This window comes from Parasteatoda tepidariorum, chromosome 7 (genome assembly GCF_982258835.1).
Source record: "Parasteatoda tepidariorum strain Cologne lab strain chromosome 7, Ptep-v5.0, whole genome shotgun sequence".
Classification (NCBI taxonomy): Eukaryota; Metazoa; Arthropoda; class Arachnida; order Araneae; family Theridiidae; genus Parasteatoda; species Parasteatoda tepidariorum.
In genome coordinates this window covers 4,864,242-4,888,014 of record NC_141761.1, presented here as the reverse complement: position 1 = coordinate 4,888,014, position 23,773 = coordinate 4,864,242, and the positions used below count along the sequence as shown (strand labels likewise).

The 23,773-nt window shown below is 27.2% G+C and overlaps 1 pseudogene across 1 annotated transcript in view; it reads right to left on the bottom strand.

The window, feature by feature from the left end:
* Nucleotides 1–2,761: 2,761 nt before the first annotated feature.
* The window catches only part of LOC147806757 (afadin-like), a 35,511-nt pseudogene continuing 14,499 nt past the window's right edge, over nt 2,762–23,773 (bottom strand). The window contains exons 9-23 of the transcript XR_015435688.1: nt 23,645–23,773; nt 23,473–23,522; nt 21,134–21,381; nt 19,424–19,629; nt 18,073–18,291; nt 16,333–16,579; nt 14,698–14,865; nt 13,526–13,700; nt 12,264–12,352; nt 10,547–10,675; nt 9,458–9,526; nt 7,806–7,879; nt 7,592–7,710; nt 4,539–4,676; nt 2,762–3,342 (exon numbers count right to left, since the gene is read on the bottom strand). The exon at nt 23,645–23,773 is cut by the window's right edge and continues 70 nt beyond it. The product of XR_015435688.1 is annotated as an afadin-like (transcript). The remainder of the gene's footprint in view (nt 3,343–4,538; nt 4,677–7,591; nt 7,711–7,805; nt 7,880–9,457; nt 9,527–10,546; nt 10,676–12,263; nt 12,353–13,525; nt 13,701–14,697; nt 14,866–16,332; nt 16,580–18,072; nt 18,292–19,423; nt 19,630–21,133; nt 21,382–23,472; nt 23,523–23,644) is intronic.

The following is a 23,773-nucleotide window of genomic DNA, read 5'->3' as shown; positions in this document are numbered from 1 at the left end:
TTATTTATTTAAAGAGACTAATTATTATTTAGAGTTATTTAATAGACACAGCCCTCATAAAAAAATCATTACAAGAGAAATACACACTAACTGTAATAACATGCATTCTAAAAGGAAAAATATTCTCTAGTAAAGAAAAAAAAACATTTAAAAAATACACACCTCCAGAGTGTTCCTTTAATCTACTAACACATCTCCAATGTTCCACATTCTCCATTACTTCCAGCTGCTGTAGAGCCAAGACCATATCTATTGCATTCAAAAAGTGGTTTACTTCATTAAAAATTTAATAAATGAAAGCGTTTTTAAAATTACAAGTAATTATCTGTAAGGAATAAACTATTGTAAACTAAAACGAATGTAAACTAAAAGTATCTGAAATTACAAAATTAAATTGGATCAATAATATGAATAGACATTCTTTTAAAAGAAGTTACTTATTATCTCAAAATATAGTTGTGTTCCTTATCAAAAACACTGTCTATAAATACCGTAAATGCAACCCACAGGAAATTGTGCACTTAAAAGGTTGTAATTTTTACCATCCCCCTAAATGGCAACGCATAAAAATCTTTTTATGTAGCTCCTTAAAAACCATCCAGCACATAGAAAAAGCAGGGGTCAGGTCTTCAGAGAGGTACCTATTTCGTGAAAATTTAGACATAATTTGCGAAAAATTAAAAGTTATAATAATAAATCAACACAAAAATAGGGATTTATCGTTCCTTACGGGATACGGAAATAAAATTTTAAGAAAAAGTATTTTGTGAAACAACCATTTTTCCTAAAATTTTTGAAGGTATCGCTAAATGGTAGTAAATTTGGGCGGTACAGATCCCTGAAAAGTCTCAGAATTTTTTGCACCAAAACAACCACCCACCTATAATTAGATAAGAGGAACCAGCCTAAGCCAGAGTTGTATAAAAAAAGGCTACTTTGGGATTATTGCATCAACTATTTTTGTGCTTAGTGATTATTATGTCGACCATTTTCGCCAAACCAGATATTATAGCTAATAGGTATCTTCTGCACCAATAACCTCAAGTTTTATAATATTTACTCTGTAATGCTTGACTAAGTTAGCTTTCTTAAGCATACTGAAATATACTGCGTTTCTTACTTCGCTTCAAAATGATTCGAATTTGGGGTTTGCCTAACACTGAAGAGCAGTTGTTTTTGTTTTTGTAGCTGTCAAGGACTTTTGCAGCTGAAATGATTTATAATAATATATTTAGTTAGATTCAAGAAAAATTCAGTGCTTAATTATTAAAAAAAGAGAGGTTTTTACTTTGTTTTGATTCTTTTTATGACACTTTATTACGCATTTTTACACTTAAAATTTTCTTGCTGCTATTATTCGGTAAATTTGATGGGTCTAGAATGTTTATTTAAGAAATTGCTTTTCATTATGATGGCACCAAAACATTTGCTCAGTTTCAAGAGACATTGACAAATCGACAGGGTAATCCAAAAGTACTGAAAATTTAATACAACTCTTACAATACTCTTAAATTTTAAATTCAATTTCTAGTTTAACTAAGGCATTTTTAAAAAATAAAATTTTTATCAGTCTCCCACAATTTATATAAGTGTTAATTATAAAACAGTAAATAGTTTGTTTACATAAGCCTTTCTACATTTAAGAAATTTTAAAATTTATTTTTCAAAAAAAGGAAGAAATATAAAATAGTAAAATTTTGTATGTATTATAACTTTTCAAGCTATAAATAAATTTTTCAGAATTCAAGATAATGTATTATCACTTCATAATCTCACAATTAAGCAAGTGGCAGTAATTTAACAATTGTCAGTTATAAATGAATTACCTTCCTTAACCTTCTATTATCTTATCTATTATTTCAGCTATCTTATCTATGGAATAACAATGAATTGAATATGTAAAAAGTGATAATGTAAATTTGAAATTTGCACATCATAAGAACAATACACTAAAAATATAATTCGAAAAGTCATTAGAATCAATAATATCATTCGAACCAATAATATCATTAGAACCTTGGCATCGCCACAAGAAGCTAAATATTTTTTACTACCAGACCCCCAGACACAATTTACACAAGTTTAAGTAAAAGGGTTTAATTAAAAAAACGTTAAATTCAACAAAAACATTTTAGTATAAAAGTATGCATATAAATTTACTATTTCTATTTTAAACAACAAAATGAAATACAAAGGTATCATTTGGGCAAGGGGATCATTTGTATCCCCCTGAAATTAATTTGATAAAAAATCTTACTTTGCTATAATAGTTATAAATTTTTCATTTACTTTAAATAATTATAAATCTCTTTTAATGTCTTAATCAAGCAATAATTAAGATTAACCAAATATGAATACAGAACAAATTCTAGAGCCATAAAGAAATATTGAAAACTTCCTGTGAATCCCTTCGCTTATGTTATTTAAGAGAAGATGTGTGAACCAACTTTATATTCTAGGAAGTTTTAAGATTGAAATTGTATTTAAATTAACTTGTAATTTCACCATTTATAAGATTCTTTTGTATTTTATTTTTAAATTCAAAGAGGTAGTGAGCCATAAAAATTGATTAAGAGAAATAACTTTAACAACATTAATAAAGTGCAACAGGTTGCCATACTTTCAAAGCTTTTTTTCTTTGTTTTTTTTATATTTAACATAAAATAAATGGATTTACAAATTGACCAGCTCTTAGCCATACAAGTCATTTTGTAAATAGTACAATTACAATATAGGATGACTATCTTTTTACGCCTGGACGCCAAAACAAATAATTAGTAAAGGTTAATTTTAATCAAAAAGGTTATTATTTAATAAAACTATTTAATCAAAAAATTAATTTTTTTAAAAAGAGAACTATTGAATCAAAATGTTTAAGTTAACTTTTAAAGTTTTTAAAATAAATATGGTTTACAAAGTATTACAAACTAATTTATCTTAAGTCTTTAAACATTAAGAAAAATAGCTTTACCTCATGTGTATATTATGAGGATTTGGTGAATGATTCATGACTTGATAACGATGACACTTGAGAGGGTGCATGCTTTGGAGTCTGTGACTGTTGGATATTTGGATGAGAAACAGCGTGATTATTCGAACCACCAGGAAGTCCGGGATACGGAGGTGGGTTTTGATCATCTTGAGGATAATGCAGCCTTGGATCATTAGGCATGTCGTGTCGCAAGTTATTTGCAGATTTTGAACGAGAGTGGTGATCTGGGAATTCATTCGCTTTTGGTATCGAAACAGTTGAAGACGTTCGGCTGTATGCAGGATTGTAAACCTCCTGTGATCGGATGCTTCCATTCTGTTGAATACCTGGGGGGTCTGGTTCATGGTTGCCTAGGGAAAAAAAATTGTGGTTTTAAAATTTTTGCTTCAGAGCACATACTTAAAAAAAATCAATAACTATTTTATATATTTTTTAATCTGCAAACAATTTTAAATTGAATTTTTAGATATTATGCTGACAAACCAGCATACCCCTTCTAAACTTTACTCTGGACAAGACTGAAATTTTTTTATCATCAACTTGTCATTTGCAATCAAATGAACTTTTCGCTTTTAAAAATAGTACATTGCAGCTACTTGGAATAAGATCCAAATTATTCGTTCTTCTTCAGTTTCTTCATTTAGGTAACTTTCTTTTGGGTTCTTATATAGTTGATGAATCTATGTTATGAATATATGAAATAAAATTTAATACTCTACTTCAGATTAGTGAGAGAGAAAAAAAGATAAAACACACTTTTCACTAATATTTATATAATACTTTACACAGGGTCAAGTATTATATGAATTGCTATAGCTGTTTGGAATAAGATCCAAATTATTTGTTCTTCTTCAGTTTCTTTATTTGGGTAACTTTCTTTTGGGTTCTTTGATAGTTGATGAATCTGTGTTATGAATATATAAATTAAAATTTGATACTCAACTTCAGATTAATGAGAGAGAAAAAGATAAAGCGCACTTTTCACTAATAATCATATAATACTCAAAAGGTGCGTAGCACCTTTTGAGTATTATATGATTATTAGTGAAAGCACCTTTTAAGTACTTTTAAGTACTTCGTATTATAAGCACCTTTTAAGTACTTTCCAAAATAAAATTCATAATTAGGATCTGTGCAGTAAGAAATTTTTTTTTTCAGTCGACACGGTAAAGAGAAAATCTCTTATTAAAAGATAGAAAATTAGGCACTTTTTAAAAACCCCGAATAAAATAAGCACCTTTAAGGGCTTTTAAAAAATGCAAATCAAATATAAGCACATTTAAGCATTTTTTAAAAATGCTACGCACCCTGCTTACATACTAAAAATTAACATCAGGAAAAGGGAAGAAGTTTAGAATTGTGTTTTAAATTTAAAACTAAAAAAATACTCAGTATCTTGACAAAAGGTATGAGTTTTCATTATTAATTGTCTACACAATTATTATAGAAATAATCACTATCTTCTAAGATCCTAATATTTTTTAAGAAATTGGCACTTTAAGCATTGAGAGGGATTACATTGATAATAAAATGACAAAATCCTTACTATTTAAAGAAGGAACACTTTTACTGCTCAGCATTCGAGGAGGTAACAGATGGTTAGATCCTGGAGGTATTCTCCCATCATGACCATTTTCATTCATAACCCTCGATGGAATATCTCGCTCACTCATTCTGCGAGGCCCTCTAAGCAAGTAAATTTCAAATTAAGCATAAGAAAGAAAATTTAATTCAACCACTATTTAAACTCCTACTATCTTTGATTCCTTCTTAACTTTTTAATATTACAGTGATTGTATCTAAAACTAGCAGATTTTAACATTGAAATTATATATAATTTAATTATATATATATTTCAAAAAATCTACAACACAACCAATAACCAAGAGAGTTTTATAAAAAGTTTTAATGCAAAAGTACAGATTCTTAATTCTCTATTAAGACACAATTCTTTTTTTGAAATTTAAAAAAAAAAAAAAAAAAAAAGAGAGAATTAGTTCTAAGTTTAATTTTTTTGAACATGATAAAAATTAATGGATCAATTCATTTAATAGTGTACAAGCTTATTCTTTTCCTTGTTGTGCTAAGAAATAATATTTTATAAGCATTCGTTAAGATCTAAATTTAGATACCAATTTTTTTCTTATTATTTAACTTAATTCAAACCGATCATGTAACTGAATGGTTACTCTTCAAATTAGCCCTAATCTCATGTTTACGGTAGCACAAATTATACAAATTTAACACTAAGAACAATTTAAAAACACCAATTAGGTTTTAATGGATATAAACTTTAAAAATATGAAAACATGCGTCAAAAGAATATAAAGAAATTGACAGCAAGGCTAAAATGTTTAAATTTTAACAAAAACTATAAGTGGATAAAAATAATATGAAACAAACAATTGGGAAATGATAATAATGAAAACTCACAAAATCATGCACAATATGCTAAAAAGGCGAACTAAATTAAAATTGAACACAATACATCCTGGAAGGACATAAAGCAATTGATAGAGAGACTAAAATATTGCTTACTACCAAAATCAAACAGGTTGTGAATTGATAAAAATGAAACTTGACAAAGTCATGCAAAATGAGTTTAAAACGAAAAATAAATAAAAAATACATTTTAGAAAGGAAACAAATGAAAACTGAAAAAATAGAACCAATAAAAACAAACCATAAGGACAGAAAAACATCATCAAAGGACTAAAAAGAGAAGAAAATTTTATATAACTGTACATACTATAGTCTCAGTACTACTGCATTTAGATGAACGATGATATGGCAACAATGAAAAAATCTCTTTAGCCACTTTTTTATTAATATGTTTAAAATCTTCATGATTGTTACAAAAATACATGTTTTTTGAATGATTGGTAAAACTATCATATGTGTAATTGCCATTCTTATCAACATCTTTGTGGCAAAACTGTTGTGATGATAGATTTTCTAAAGACAGACAATTGGAAGTTGCTTTTGATTTGCATACAATACAAAAATAGTTAAGAGTTACATTTTCTTTAGGCATATGCTGTTGCCTTTTAAATATACATATAGGACAATCAGTGTCATAATCCTCGATTTGATATAATATGCTTCTAGACACTTTTGATGGCACATGCTCTCGATCCAAGTGGAATTGACAATATGGACATGGACAATTATGGCAGAAATTGAGTAGAGAATCTTCACTTTTAGGTTTAAACAAAACTCGTTTATAAGGCCACACTGAAAATTTGGACGGTAAGCCTGGTGGACGAAGCCTTGCATTCTTGAATGGATATTCCTTTAAGACTTGATCTCTTCGTTCTAAGGTGGGTAATAGTTCATTGTTTGTGGAAGATGTGTTTTTATTATAGTCAAAATAACAACTTCGTGTTATTTTAGGAGGAACAAGATAGTTATTTAAATTTGCAGAGTTTCGGTTCTCGCATCCACTTGGAGGGGCTCTGAATACTCGTTCTCGTTGCATATGAGTGATGTCTAGCAATGAAAGGTTAGAAACAAGACAGCAGATGATTAGGTTCAAAAAAGAGTAGTTACAGTATAAAATAACCAAAATTTAGTCAGGAACAAGAAAGTTAAAAAAAAAATTAGAAAATTCAAGAACACTAAATACAGAAAATGATTAAAAAATTTGATATTTTTGCAAATAAAATAAAAAAAGTTATTGGAACTATGAAATACTTTTCTTTTTGAGAGTTTTGAAAAAAAAGAAAATTTAAATAAAACATCAAATGACAAAAAAGTAGAATAGAGAGATTGGTAAATTTTAACTTATTAGTGAAGTCACCAGAATTCAAGATTAAAAGTGGAATTTTTTTTTTTAAATTTAGAAACAAATATGAGTTTCTATACATAAATATACAAGTTGAGCAAAATGATATCTCTTATTTGACATAATTATTTTATTAAAAAAGTTAACATTTTGGTGTTACTTATGAAATGTGAGTGCAATAAAAAATTTGAAACCTGATAGTAGTAAGTTAAATTTTTAAAACGAAAAAAATGAAAAACTGCTGAGTTACAATTGTTTAAATTTGCTCAGAGCATTTATTCTAGCCACTTTTTTATAGCATTTAATTCAGTTAAATTTATTTTAATAAAATTTCTTTAAAAAGCACAGGACAATGAGATTTTTTGTTTTATAAAGGAATTATTTATTAGCAGAATGTAAGAAATGCTTAAAAATGCTAAATCAAAGTATTTAAATAAATTATGAACTAGGGTCATCAAACAATTTTCTGTTAATTTTTAAATAAAAATATTTCAATAGAAACATTTCAAAATAATATTTTTTTTATTAATTAAATTACATGATTTGTTATCGTTTAAATCAGCAATCTCAAGCCTTACATGTTTACCAATTGATTTACTAGACATTAATGTTGTGCAATTGATTAAGAGCAATGAATAAATTGAAATTGAATCCAACATGATTCAATATCAACAACTCAATCAAGTCGAACAACTAATACAAACCCAATATTTTTTCGCTTTATCAAGAGCAGTAAAAAAAAATGGGTTTAAAACAGAACAAAGAATGTAACAATCAAAGTTTTATATTATAAGAAGTTTTTAGAATATAAATACCTCTTTGAATTGTAGGTGAAGGTTTAGTTAGCAAATCAGTCAGACCATTAAAAACTGCACCTTGTTTAGCAACTTCTAAGGTAACAACAGGACCAGTTCAAGTCATTAATTCAGCCGCCCTAAAAAAAAACAGGACAAATAATGAGATATTTTTTAAATAACAATAAAGGAGGGAATGGTTATAGAAAAATAAAACTAATTAAGTTTAATTTACTTTTCTTGGTTAACGCCAACCAAAGAATGTCCATCTACTTTCAATAATTGATCCCCAGCTTGCAATCTGCCATCCTAAAATATATTTAAAAAAAATTTGAGCTTCTTTTAAAATTCAGATTCAATTTATTTAATTATCAATTGAATAAAAAATGATGAAAATGCAGGGCTTGATACAGAGGACCATTGGTTTAAAACCACTATAATTTGACCTGGACCAAAATGAGATTATCAGTTGTAGCCTTGACCAGCATTTCATGTAAAGGGATGCTGTTTTGGTTTCATGTTTTGGACTGTGTTTTTATCCCAAAATAGCAGATTTCTTCATAATTGTGACATTCAAATTCTCAGTATTGTAATTTTAAGTTCACTCTATTGACTTTTTTAGAATAATTCTTATATAAACATATAGTGAAATGAGTATGGACTAGTATATCTTTCAGTTTCTAGTTTTTTAGTCCAATGACGAAAGTTTCTGATGATAAAAAATAATCTAACTTCGTATTTATATCGGCTTTAGAGAGGGCTAAAGAAAAAATCAATATAATATTTTTCAATATCAGGACATTTTTTGGAGCAGGAGGCACATACCAGACTACTATAAAAAAGAAAGCATATTCTGCTTTAGTTGAGATTAATAAAAGCAAATTTTATACCAAAAGAATAATAAAAAAAATTTTGAATTTCAGGATAAATTTGTTTAGAACAGAAAGTTTATATAGTTTCCAGTAAAAATCAGATGAATTATTGGAGGATCACTGAACAAAATTTATAATAGTTTAAGATAAATATACATAAAAAAAATTATGATGGTATTGTATTATTAAAAAAGTAGTTATGAAAGAGGCGGTAAAATGAATTAATATTCCCCTTTTTCAAAATTTGTAATAGAGTTTACTTTAAAATAATTTGATTTGTGAAATTTTAATGTGTTAATAACCTCAAAACGAAAACACAGTAAATATGCTACTTTATCATTTATAAAAATATAATTTAGTTATATGATTACTAAAAGGTCGATTGGAATCTGTCATTTTTAAAATCAGATGAATCAATAATTATGAAAGCACAAAATTCCACCATGGAAGTGTGCATTTCAGTAAATAATAAGTAAACAAATCACTCTTGAACTCATCACTATAAAATGACTGAATTCTCAAAAATTTTGAAACAATGAATCTTGGGAGTAAGGTTGTTTATCTAAATCATGCTTATAATTAGTAGACAGTCGCCAAGTTTGATCGATCAAATTTTGTGATCTAGCATTACCAATCAAGATAAAAAAAATCCAAATCTTTCGATTCTTAAAATAAATTATTTTAATATACACATTTGTATTTAGAGAAATGGTATATTCTGCCAATACAAAAAAAAAAAAAAAATCAAGAATAACAAAATCTTAAAAGCAGGAGAAATAAGGAAAAAATACTTTTCATCAGGAAAATGATTAATCCTGATTTATATCTTTAATACAAAATATGCTTTTAAATTTAAAATAACTCACTATACATACCTAAGAAAAAAAAATTTCTATAGCAAAAACTCTAACATTTAGGCAAGGGGGGAGGGGGAGGTTTAAGTCATCATTTACCAGTCAATTATTTCTAAGCCATTCTTAGTTTCAGCACAATTACTTCAATTATAATCACTTACTAGGTCAGCAGCACCGCCTTTTATAACAGATTTTATGTAGATTCTGAGCTTGTCAGCGTCAGAGGGAGCCTATAAGAATAAATACCATACATCATTTCTTAGTATGTGTATGTTTCAACATATGTAAATTTTAAAAACATATAAATTTAACAAGGCTAGAATGCAGTAGACATTTATATTTCTTGGTATTTAACTTGAATTATTACGGCATATCTTAAAACAATAATGCTTCGGATACAATGTTAATTACAGAAAATATTTGAATAAATTCTAAAATTTTAATTATATTTATTATAAAATAATTATAAAATATTATCAGTTAATATATATATCAGTTAATATATAATATTAAATAATAAAATATTATCATTATATTTATTATATTAATTATGAAATATAAAATTTTATTACATTAAACATTTATTATGTACATGTCACCTAAATATATTTTAAAATATATTTACAGCATACATTTTAATCAACTTTTTAAGCTTTTAAAAAATATTAATAAATAATTAAAAGTAAAACAGTTACAAAAATTGTAAATTCTAAGAGAATAATAAGTGCTTAATGCTCAGAACTGCAATGTATGTGGAAATCCCAACAGAACAATTAATGTATGGAGCAGAATTGTTACTAATCACTCAGAATAAGCAACTCTAAAAGTGAAGAAAATTTTATATGCTGTTATCAAGTTTTGTTCTGTTACGTAAACAATTATACATAATTTGGTATTTCTAATTAAGGCTGCTTTATCCTACAAATTTAGTTTGCAAAACAATATTATTTATCACTAAAAAAGAGTAGTAATAATTTTATTAGTGTGATTCTCAAGTCTTGACGTAAAATGTTCAACATAATTCTGCTCCTAGGGAAAATGTTAGGAATACTTTAAAAATTACAATATTATTAAGACTACAATTAAAAATTTAAATTTTAGTTTAAAATAATATTTTTAATATAAATATTAAATGAATGATTGAATTTAAAAAATGCAAAGATATTACAAAACTAATTTTTTTTTTTTTTTTTTTTTGTATTTTGCAATTAAACAATTTTTTTTAACAAGGAAAGAAATTAAATGTTTACCCCAGCAGCAATATTGCTCAGACCGATGCCATTATTACTTTTCTGTAAGCGGATTGTAACTACTTCTGCTTCTTGGTTTTTCCAGCTGCTGATATCATCAACATGACTGTGTAAACTTGGACTACGAGCCTAGAAATTAAATTACAATTTAATTCTAACATTTCTTAACTACTTGTTATTAGATTTTTTAAAGACAAAGCCATTACTTTTTAAAAGTCACACACTTTCTAAAAAGTACTTTAAAAAATAATCTTACGTATTCACAGAATAAATAAGAATAATAAATTAAGACAGTAAAGAAAATGTCTCTTAGAACACAACAGAACAAATACAGAGAAGTTTTTACACATGACCACATGAATCAATAATTGGGGATGACCTAGAAAAAAATTAGGCCCATTTAAGGACCATTTTATTATAGAACCTTTCACAAAAATCACAATACTGAAAAAAAAGACAAGACTTTTCAAAAACTTAACTGTTCATCAAACTTATCTTTTAAAAACATGAACATTTTTACATGGATAATTGACAAAAAAAAATTAAAATCCTCCAGGAAAACTTTTAAATAAATTGGTGAAGCAATTTTTCTAACAACCAAATAGTGGACAAATTAGTTTTTATTTCTTAGTATTTAAATGCTCATGTAGTCATATATAATAATGGTTTTTGCAAAAATATGTATCACTTGAGATTACAATCTTAGTTTTTAACAAAATCATTTACAAATTTAATATTGTTTTCACAAAATTCCAAAAGAATTGAATCTGGTAATGAATCCTGGATTGACGATAAATTATATTAGGTACACCGGAAAATTCTATCGGCGAAAGAACACACCTCATTAAACAAAGATGCAAACTGTGCTTTAAAAAAATGGTAGGGTATTTATCCTTAAATGTATACATTAGGGTTATCACTTAGCTCTGCTGGATACTTTCAATACAAGTGAGAATATGCATGCACATTCTTTTTTCTGCCATATACCTGTGTCTCTGTAAGCTAGAACATAACAATTGAGTTATAGGGCAAATACCCTACCACTTTCTTTCTTAAAATAACCTTAACATTAATATAAAATAAGGTATGCACTTTCGTGAACAAAACTTTCCATTCAACCTAACGGAAAGTAAGTTATAACTCAAAATCTTCCAATAGTTTCTTAGTTTAGTATTTATTGTAAAAAACTCTTTTCAAATTTATGTGAACTTTTTTTAATCCTGGCAGAAGAATTAACATACTATTTTGAAACATTAGTGACAAAATTATTGATATACATTTCTCACAGTAAGCAAATTTAGTGTCATGTGTCCTTTAATATCAATGGAAATTTCATCAAATAATTATTATTTTAGCATATAGAATATCAATTTAAAGAGTGTTCAAAAAATAAATTTTAATGAATACATTGATTTCACTTAAAATATTAAAAACATAGTGAAGTCAGAATTTTTTTTACAAATGTTAATAGTTTATCAAAATAAAACAGTTATTTCTTTTTCAGTATTTTAAGGCTAGACTTTAAGTATAAAACTCACATATTTTAACTCAGTAGTATATTTATGAATGACATAATAAATATATAAAAAGTTTCACACACATTTACTTAAAGTGTTTAATACATAGATTAATTTTCAAGCAATTTCTCAGAACAATTGAAAGAAACAATATCAAAATAAAATTATCTATTTGAATGTAATACATAAATTTTAATTACCCCAGAAGGCAACCTGCCAATATCTTGATCAGACATGTAAATAGTCCAATACCCAGAAGATGTAGGCTGAATTGCAAGACGACAAAGACCTTTAACAAACTATTTAACATGCTATATACAACACTCCTGGTAATATATTTAAGTAAAATAAGTAATTAATAAAAGCTACTACATTAATGAATTCAAAAATACTTTAATTCTAATCATACATTAAAAAAAGTCAGAATAAACAAATTTCACCTTTTACGAATAACTTTAAAAAGGGAGAAGGATGTGGCTCTAATAATTATAATAAAAAACAAGAAAAAAAACTATAGCTACAATGACATTTAGTATGCTGACAACAATGTAACACATGACATCAGAAAATATTCAACATTAATTTAAATCACATAATTAGTAAATAAATGTTAGTCATGTTTTTTAAAAGTTGTTAAAGCTTAAAGTGAAACCCATTTCCAATTAACTGAATTATAGTTTTTACTTAACAATCATATATATCAAAGTAAACTGAGTGTGTAATGTTTAACTGAGGCTTTAAAAATATGAAATATTTGTAGTTGTGTCTTAAGGTAAATGAGAACTTCTAAAGAATTCTAACTGAGAGAACACTTTCATGACAGCAATTTATTTTTTAAGGTAAAAATTATTAGTTTCGATTTATAATGGATAATTATTCAAAACTATTCTACCAAAATTTACTCTACATTTCCATCAAAATGTGATCGAATTTTTTTTTTTAAACTGATCATAATAGAATATTGAAAAAGGTAATAAAACAATAAATAACATTAAAATCTATGCTTATTTCTGAATTATTGAATTTTAGCAGTTCTGAATTTTACCACATAAAATTTTTTTTCTTTTTAAATTTACTTACATACATAATATTCTTTATATTGATACAAAAAAATGGAGGTTGGATTAGTTGCATAAGTTATTATTTTCAAGTATTAAATCCTAATTTTTAAAATCAATTTAAAAGTGAAAAAGATTTTGACGACAAATTGAAACATCTTTTAATTTTTTTTTTCAACTTTATTTAAAAATCAGAAACTCATTTACCAAGGAAATATTATAGTTATAAATAATGATTTTAATTATGTTATTGAAAATTTAGTTTTAAGTCACAAAAGAAAATAGTTTTCATTTAAATATTTAAATTTAATTTTCAATATTCACTAGTATAGCAATTTTAGAAAAATATAAAATAGCAAATTAAAAAAAAAAATTTTACATCAATAATAAAGCAATTGTTTTACCTGCTAGAATAAGTGGTTGCAAAAATTCTTGCAATCCAGCTGGAACTCCTCAAACAATATCACAAGAATAACCATCCTCAGGCAACAAGAAAGGCAATTGTAAATCAGAGTCTTCTTCATGTTTAATATCTCTACCTTCACTTCTAGCTTGTTCATCAGCAGTATTTTCAGCAACCTAAAATAAAAAAAACTATTATCTAAAGCGCTCTCTAGCTATAGCTGTAGACAGTGATTTCCTTCTAATATTATTGATTCCATCCATAAAAAATTAAATTTGATATCTACCAAACTTTCAAATCAGATTTTGACAATTTGATTGTTTTACCTTATTATCTGAAAATCAGTTCCCAAATTGCTATGATTTTGAATAAATTTCAGTTTTAAAATAGTTTTTTCCCCAGTAAATAAATTAAATTTCACCAACCTTAAAGAACCTATAGCTGATATTAAAAGCTGGTGTATTTATCAAATTTGGTGTCACTGTAGTCTTGCATATATTGGATAAACTAAACATACCCTTAAACTTCAACTTAAAAAAAAAAAAAAAAGAAAAGAAAGCTATGACCAAAGTCAGGACATTAATTGATCTTTCATTGCTCTACATAGTTGGAATTTTAATCACAGGTTTGAGTTTTATTCCGCTAAAATCATTTAACACTGTGCTCTTAATCTACCGAATTCAATTTTTGGTTGTCCTTCCATACTTTGAAAAATTATAATAATTTACTTAATGACCTTTCTAGCATCCCACTGTTTTTCAATATTTGGAAGTGTACTCTAATTTAATCTGTTGTCCCCTGGAGCTCTCCTCAGATCCCCTCACGCATTTTTTCATATCTTATTTTTTATTATATTATTCAAACCTGTTCCTCTGTCTCTATTGGCTAAACCACTTAGCATGTGTTTGTCTCTTTACTTTGCTACCATCATTTTGGTATCCAGACACCGAGGAAGGTTCTTAAATTGAAACTGTAGTATGTCCATTTCAGAACTTTCAGTTGAGAATTATTCACTTTTTCCCTCTTCCTTTTTTGCTTTGAAAGTTTATTCCTTATATTTATACGAAAGTTTGGGTACAGTAGTTTACAATATAAAGTTAGTCATGGATTTAATAACAGCTAACTATTCAGTGAAAGAACTCTGTCAGGTTACTACAAATACATAACACATACCTTTACAACACTTTCAATAAATTCCTGAGGTATATGAGGTTCATCATCTGAAGGTAGATAGCTTTCTAAGAGTGTTTGTAACTGCAGTGAGTTCAGTTTAAAACAAAGAGAACTAATGGAAGCCAGGTCTTCATAATTGCTTTTTGGAGCTTGCAGTAAATGAGCAACCTAAAACACATTTAAATTTAAGCACTATTATAATCAACATAAAATATGTTGGGTACAAAAAACAAGCATCAGTTTATATATTCTAAATTTTTATAAAAAAATATCTTTAGGCAAAAAAACAATTTACTCAACTATAAATTTAAGCTTTATTTTATTTTGAGCTATAAATATACATTTAAATTTTAAAAAGTTTCAAGGTTTTAAATGCAAACCATACATTTTATAAGAAAATGTAAGGAAAAATTAAATTCTTTCTTACATAACTTCTCAGCATTATTAAGATTTTATTAATATAAAATTAATCTTAAAATATTTTTTACACCATAAAAGGAACATCTTATTTTCAACACAAAATTCTAAAGATAGATATAGACTATTAACTGGGATACTTTGTCGGAAAGTGGATTTTAATGGAAGTGTTTGAACTTAATGGAAGTGATGAAAAATTAAAAATTTTCCTCATTTCCAAAAAGATCCCACATAAAATCTTTAAAAAAATTTCAAAAATTATTGCATGCAATTAATCCACAAGCCAGTAGTGGGAAAATGAAACAAGATAGAAATCCTTTCCATATAAATTAGTTTAAAATGTTTGAATACATAGAAAATGCTTTAAAGATTTTTAAAATTTTAGTATAACTTTTTAGATAAATTTTAGTTATCATATAGTACAGGGGTGGCCAACCTGCGGCTCCAAGCCACATGCGGCTCTTTGAAGGATTATTTGTGGCTCTCGATAGATGTACCAGAGTTCCCTTTTCATTTTTGTGCTATTATATTTTAAAAAATTATTATCGTTCCGCATGTGTTTCAAAATGTCTTTTAAATTACTGAGAACAAATATGAAAAACTAAGTGCAACGTTGTTCAATTCAAGGTGAGTTTTCCATTTCCAATATAATTATGACACAAAAAGTATCTGGAGAATTAGAATTAATAGAGATGCAAGAAGATCAAGCTCTACATTTAAAATATAAGTCGACGTCGATTTCTGAATTTTGGAAATTTGTACCAGAATGGAAGTATCCTGAATAAAAAAAGGTTGCTTGTCGAATTATTTCAATATTCGGAACAACGTACTTATGTGAATCATTTTATTCTACTTTAAAATTCGTGAAATCCAAACACCGATCAGTTTTAACTAACCAGCATCTCAAGGAATTACTGAGAAGCGCTATCACCAATTATTAACCAAATTTTGAAGAATTATCAAGAGAAGTAAATTAAATACTCATATTTAGTACTTTTACTTATATGTTTTCAATAAAAAAAATTTATGTAAAAAAAAAATTTAACACCTTTTTTTGCATACCTTTTAAATACGTTTCTAATTGTGAAATTTCAAATTTTGAAAAATGGCTCGACTATCAAGGAGCTTGGCCACCCCTGATATAGTAAAATCCCTGCAGTATAAAAAATAGTACTATTTTTAAATATAAAAGTGCAATTACAAAAAATACAAAATTACCTGTACAATACGACTGAGATGACAATCAGCAGCTAACTCCAATCCTTTTTTCTCAGCTCATGCTTCCACACGTCCCAACCTTCTCTTTAGTCTCGTACCCCAAAGTCTCGTTTATTCTGGTTTCACATACAACTTTATTGAACAGCCACATGTTGATGAAGTGAAAACATCTGGATGGTGAGAGCTGCATTGACACGGCATCGCCTCAAAAGTGACATGGCAGATGCTAGCACAGCTAAAACATCAGCTGAAAACAGACACCTCATATAAAACTTAGCCATAAATGAAATTGCATTTCAATCAGATGTAATACAATAATTATAACACACAAAGTTAGAAAAAAAAATCAATAAGAAAGTTTAAAGCTAATTCCATGAACTAATTTAAAAATTTAAACTAAGGTTGATTGCTGGGTAAAAAAATTTCTTAATTTTATTTCATTACTGAAAAAGTGGTAACAAAAATTAGTAATAAAATAAACAGGAAGTTTAAAAGCATAGAAACAGTGTGATAACTCTAGAAAAAGGCATCTGATCTGAAATCGGAAATTAAATCTGATCTCACTCCATGGGAGTGGCCTAGCTTCAGAAAGTAGGGAGAGAATAGAATTCAATATTAAGAAAATACCAATATAATTTACACTAAAAAGTGTCCATATTTATTTGATCTGATATGCATTTCTTAAAAATGTCTTTAAATAATTTAAAACTCATTTTAATTCAAAATTACAACACCATCTATGAACCAAAATGAGATAACCAGTAGATGAAATTGAGGCATTTTTTTCTGGTGAATCCGAATCTGCAATAAAAAATTGGCTTCTATTTAAGAATTGCATTCCCTGGCTCCACCGCAAAATAGTATCATTGAATACATTTTTTCTAAAAAATTTGATACTTAGACCATGATTAGATCTCACTCCATGGGAGTGGCCTAGCTTCAGAAAGTAGGGAGAGAATAGAATTCAATATTAAGAAAATACCAATATAATTTACACTAAAAAGTGTCCATATTTATTTGATCTGATATGCATTTCTTAAAAATGTCTTTAAATAATTTAAAACTCATTTTAATTCAAAATTACAACACCATCTATGAACCAAAATGAGATAACCAGTAGATGAAATTGAGGCATTTTTTTCTGGTGAATCCGAATCTGCAATAAAAAATTGGCTTCTATTTAAGAATTGCATTCCCTGGCTCCACCGCAAAATAGTATCATTGAATACATTTTTTCTAAAAAATTTGATACTTAGACTTGTGACATTGATCACTTTTATATTTTTCGGACACTCTGTTTGTGCATATTTTATTAAATTAAATGCAAGTATAATGTTTTAAATATTAAAAAAGAGGGTATACTTGCGCCAAACTCAAATTATTAGTCTTTTAAGGAAAAAAAAATTAAATTTAAATGTTATTAACTATGCTAGATGAAAAATAATATATCTAATGTTAAGAAGGGCCCTTTAAACGAGTGCTAAAATTGTCAAACCCATTAAGTAATCGAAAGAAGGTTACCACTCTGATCAGCATTTATAGATTACTAAAGACACTAACTTTGTAAAATTAGATATCTGAATAAATTTATTTAGAGGTTAAGTTGGTGTAAAATCATTTACTTCCTTATTTTGAAATGTTCATATAACATAGAAAAACAGTTGATCACACTAATTACAGAGTTTTCCTATGGTATGCCTAACGGCCAAATGTCAAGCAGTGTAAAAGAAAAAAGCTTACCAGTTGTACCCTCTTCTTCATTGACATCATCACGATCTTCAAGGAAAGCTGGCATTGCATCTTGAAGTTCTACTTGTTGACACGCAAAGCAAGCTGAACACTTTAAATCTTGGGCATCAAGAGTATATTCACTAAAAGGCGATCTTATTTCAGAAAATGAAGCAATTCAGAAGTATTAGCAAGCCAAAAAGCTAGGGCAGTTGCATCTCGATATCGATCCTAATAAAAAGAGATTAATGAAAACTAATTATCCTCTAAATAATGATTGAAAAATATAAAAAAAGGATATAGTTCAAACCATACAAAAACTGGTAAAAATGTTTGTGCATATATTTTATACTTAATTAAAAAGAAAAATTATGAATTTATTTTAATATTAAAGGCAACACAAGAGGATAAAAATTATAATATATACAAAATTTTATACTTTACTAGCTGTAAAAACTGCTAAGAAGCTAAACAAATGTAACTTTTTTATTCACATAGAATATAATGAAATTTTAGAAAATTTGTTTTAAAAATTTTAAATTTAATTTCGTGAAATTTTTGTACAATTAATTACAATACCTCAGTAATTTCTAAAATTTCAAAGCATTTAACTAAAAACTTGAAAAAATCCACAAAAATTTTCAGCTTTGCATACCTAAAAGTAGTAGACGGTATTTTTTTCAACTAATTAACATTGAATAAGTAGTAGCGTTATTAAAGAAATATTACAATTCGCTTTCTTTTTTTTTTAGTTTACACAGATTCAGATACATAAATCTAAAAAAAAAATGCTAATTGACAATGACAAATAAAATTTCAACTGAAATACATAACTTATTGATGATTGAAGGAAAACTAAATTTTAAGAACCAAAAAGTTAATATTTAATGGGCTTAACTGTATGAGAAAATTTTTAAACTACTCAAAAAATTCTAGAAAAATTTCACATTATAAAAATTTATCTAAATATAAGAGCTGAATCTAATCACCAGACTTGGGTAAAATGAAATCTGTAAACACAAAATCTCATAAATAAACTATCTGCAAGCAATCTATTGATCCTTGTAACTATCTTTCATCCTAAGCTAATTCTGACAAAATTTGTTCAAAAATTGCTGATTTTTTTTACATTATTTAATTTTATAAAACCTTACATCGATTATTATATGTACCAACACATCTTTCTTTAGCAGTTTTAAGTTATAAAATTAGTTATTGAATAAAACTTTTTGTCATATTCCAATCATATCCAATCACACATTTTTCGTCAACAGCGTCTGCATGCTCTTGTATATTATGTCCGCTAATCACTGATTTACAAACACTTGACTTAAATATGCAAGAAACTAATAAAATCTATTACCTGTATAACTTGATGCATTATAGCTGCTACATTGTTCATTGAAGCTGTCAGCCTATGAGCACGAACATTTGGGGTAGTTTCGGGCCTAAAATGTGTAGAGGCACGATATCGAGCAGGCATATACAGAGCATATGTTGGTGACAGTTTAAATTGCACTTGACTAGGATCTAGCTGAGTAATTGATGCAGCTAGAAAAGCTTCTTCACCTAAAAATTTTAAAAGAAAAACATTAATTAAAATATTTAAGTAGTTTAAGCTTAAATTTTCTTTCAAAAAACAAATTTCTTTCAATTATTATATACAATGTTGAATACTGAAAAATCTCACAGGCTACATCCGATTTTGTCAACAGACATCCAAAAAATACTGCAAACTAATTTTTTAAAGTGATCCAAAATTGACGAGAGCAGATAACATAGTGAATCAAATTTTTACATGGTGAATTAGTAAAAGTATGAGTAACTTCGCTATTAAGAAATGAGCATAATCTTACAACTAAACTACATACTAGAGTTGGGATAACTTGAATTTGAAATATAAAAATATATATACATATTATTTGATTTTTTTTTGCTTTAGTTTTCTACTTTTGTGTTAACTGATTTAATTCATAATTTAAAAACCTTTTTTTATAGCAGTTAGCAACTATATTTTTTGCTACCTAGAATTGTATTTAAAAAACTGGGATCCTCTTTCAACAGACCACAAATAATTAAACAAAGATACAAACTTAATCAAAACTACCTATTACTCTCCTCGCTAACGCAAACAATGCATGTTACGAAAAATATAAAATTAATAGCAAATATGACTAAATTTTATCAAAAGCATTTAATTTAGGGTGCAGATAGAGTTTTCGTGCATTAAATCAACTTGATGCAAAAATTCCTATTGTATAGTATTTGTATCTGTATAGTTCTGTTCCTATTGTATAGTATATTATTTAAATATTAACAGAGAGAACTCACAGACATACAAAACAAATAAACTTCATTTTACAATATGACAAAAATATAGCTTACATTAAAAAATCTATGTCCAAATACAAACTCCATTCTATAACATGACAAAAACATAGCTTACATTGAAAAATCGATACCCAAATAATTTAGGAATAAACTACAGCAACATATACTTACATATATTTGCAACATATACTACTGCAACTTAATATTTAGTTACACTTTAAGCAGCTTTACAATTTAATCGATTAAAACAGATGTGAGCATTTTTGAGATCTGGCATCAATCTTTCTAATACGTAACATGATTTATTAATTATTTATACAAAACACTTAGTTAAATTTGCTTCCTGCATTCTTTGTCATTGAAAAAGTTTTAATTATAAACAATTAACTTTTGACTAATTTTCAAGATACATATTCAATAAATCAATATAAACAATCCAGTTTCAGTAGCTTTTAGCAGATCATCTTTACATGAAACACACCAGCTTTAACTAAAATACTTTCTCAATCAACAACAAAATTGAAACAGATTCCCCAGAAACAGTTTTCAACTTTAATACTTGCTAACTTACTTACTACTTACTTACTAACAAGTAATAGAGCTTTTACTACACAGAGAAAGTATATGCAATTAACATTTAATTATGCATTAAAGTACTTTTTTAATTTAAAAAGGAAATAAATTAACTTTTCTACACTCTTTAGGAAAATAAAAAAGGAAATATTTTTTTATAAAACCATACCATCTTCCCAGAATTCTAAAACAGCTGGAAGAATAGGATCATTGCCCCTCTTCTGGTCATATCTCTCACTACTGCATCCATGCGTACTTTCACGACCTAATGACCTATGAGAAAGAGCATCGTCAGACTTTTTGGAAAGACGCTCCTCTCTGGAATGTGTGGATACTGTTTCTACATTGCCATCTGCATCAAATGTAGTTTCATAGCTACCATGATGATGAAGGGACACCTGGTCTTCCCTTCGACTCCTGTGAAAAATAAAAATTATTGATTAAAGGAATTACAGTGAAACCTGCCAAGTTGACCACCCTTGTAAGTTGGACACCTGCATAAACTGACCTCAATTATCACGAACAGAATTTTTCCTATATAATATAAAGAAGCAAAACCTTGGTAACTTGACCACCTGTCTATCTTGTATGTTGACCACTGAAATAAATCAATTTTGTCTAGGAGTATTATGAAATTCTATTCTAAAACCCTCATAAGTTGACCAGGAAAAAAAAATTCAGAAAATTTTCTGTCATTCTACAATGTATGTTAAAATTTCACTTGTTCGGTGAAATAGTGTAAAAGGCCAATCTAAACTCTTTTGTGAGTTGACCACCTGTGGAAACTGTAGGGGGTCAGCTTTTGACTATTTCTTTCATTCATTCATTGAAAACGGGTGTGTTAGTTGAAAAGTTGCTTTTCCAGTTGCAATTTTCAAATTACATGTTTTCGTGTTCTGATATTTTAAGAAATTATTTTTATTAAACATTCACATGCATAACTAACGAAATAATATTTTTTTAAAAAGTTAGTTAAATATTAGAATTATGTATGTGTAACAAAATGAAGTTCATTCAGGTTTAAACACATTAAGATATTCATTTGACTATTTGCTAAATAAAATTTTAAAAGTCAAGTAAAAATTTTTTTTTAAATATATAGCAACATGATGTAGGAAACGAAAAAGTAAACAATGACCTACTAGTATTTGAAAACTATAAGTTGCCCACTAAAACAATGCACCACAAGTGGTCAACTTACACAGGTTTTACATACCTGGGTTTTAAAATTTCAACAAATTCATTATTTATTGGTTTTAAAATTTCAAGGCTATTCTTCCTTACCAATAGAAAACTAATAAAATACAGATTTATGAATGTGCACAAGATTTTAGTTCACTGACTATTAAGGACAGGGAGAAGAAAAATAAAAATCTTTAGAATTACTTATCTAGTACAATTATGTTTCAAAATTTCTTTTGAAGCTAAATTACTTGAATTATTTGTCTTTTCTCTTTTGGCACAAGATCTTGGTCTGCTTTATTTATGTATTCATTAAAATTAAATTAAATAAATTGACTAATTAGTAGGTGCTGATTTTGATTTAATTGATATGATCCCTAAGTTCTTATTCTCCCAGTATTTGAATTAAGTTACAACATAAAATAATGTTTAATTCCTAAACCATGATACTAGTAGGTAATATTTGTTACAGCTTTAGCAGTTTTTAAAATTTACTCAAAATTAATAATTTGAATTATTTCAGATGGAATGGTATATCATCAAAAGAAATAATACAATACAAATGAACAATAACAAATGTAATAATAATAAAGTGCAAATAATCATAAGGTTAAGGATAAATTATACAGCAATATCGAAATAATAAATACAATCTATTACAAAAGGTCTGTAATTACAACTTAGTTTCCTAGTCACAGTGAAATGCTGACACTAACAATTCAAAAATTGTAAGTTTATAACAATCTGAAAATGACTTGCCATATTGCAAAAACTCTCAATCCAGTTTGTTATCGGTGGACAAAAGCAGTCTATTTATATATTTTAAATGAAAATATGTAGTGGTTTGAAATATGAGAGAGGTGAATATGTTTATTTCATTTTCTTAAAGCTCCTTTATCGTTGTTTTAATACTAAATATGTGTATTTGTTTATAAGATTACTATAACGACAATTGCACTTGCTGTTTAAATCGTAGTTATAATGGACTAATGGACTTACACTGTAATACTAGACAAAAAAGAACATATTTGCTGAAATAAGTAATGTAAAATTCATATTGTATAAATTGAAATGAATTAAAAAAATTTAATAAATTAACGATCTAGTCCTTACTCTGTACTTTAAGCGAAAGGCTCTCCAACAAAAAAAATGTTTTTTAGGAGGTAAAAGGGGCATAGTGGAGAAGTATAACGCTTCAACACTTGGAAGGTTAAATAATTATTAATCCATATAATTTTTTTAAATATCTATAAAACCAACCCAATTCATTTTACTAACTACTTAACTAAAGTTAAAATACATTTAAGGATAATATAAGAATATTACCTTTCTATAAATTCAGGATGCTGTCAAGGGTCCGGTAACATACCATGTTTCTAGAAAAGAGAAAAATATGTTACCAATAAACATATGCAACTGAATGTAGTGAAGAAAAATGATCTGAAAACGAAAAATGACTTACTTTGATCGAAACTTTGTTGAAAATATCCTTAATTACCAGGTCATGAAGTGGGTCAACAAATCGAAAATTATGCAGTTTTCCAAACCGTACAACCATTCCATTCTGTAATGTAGTTGTTTCATATATTCTCATACCATTCACATAAGTTTCTGCATCTCTACTGCT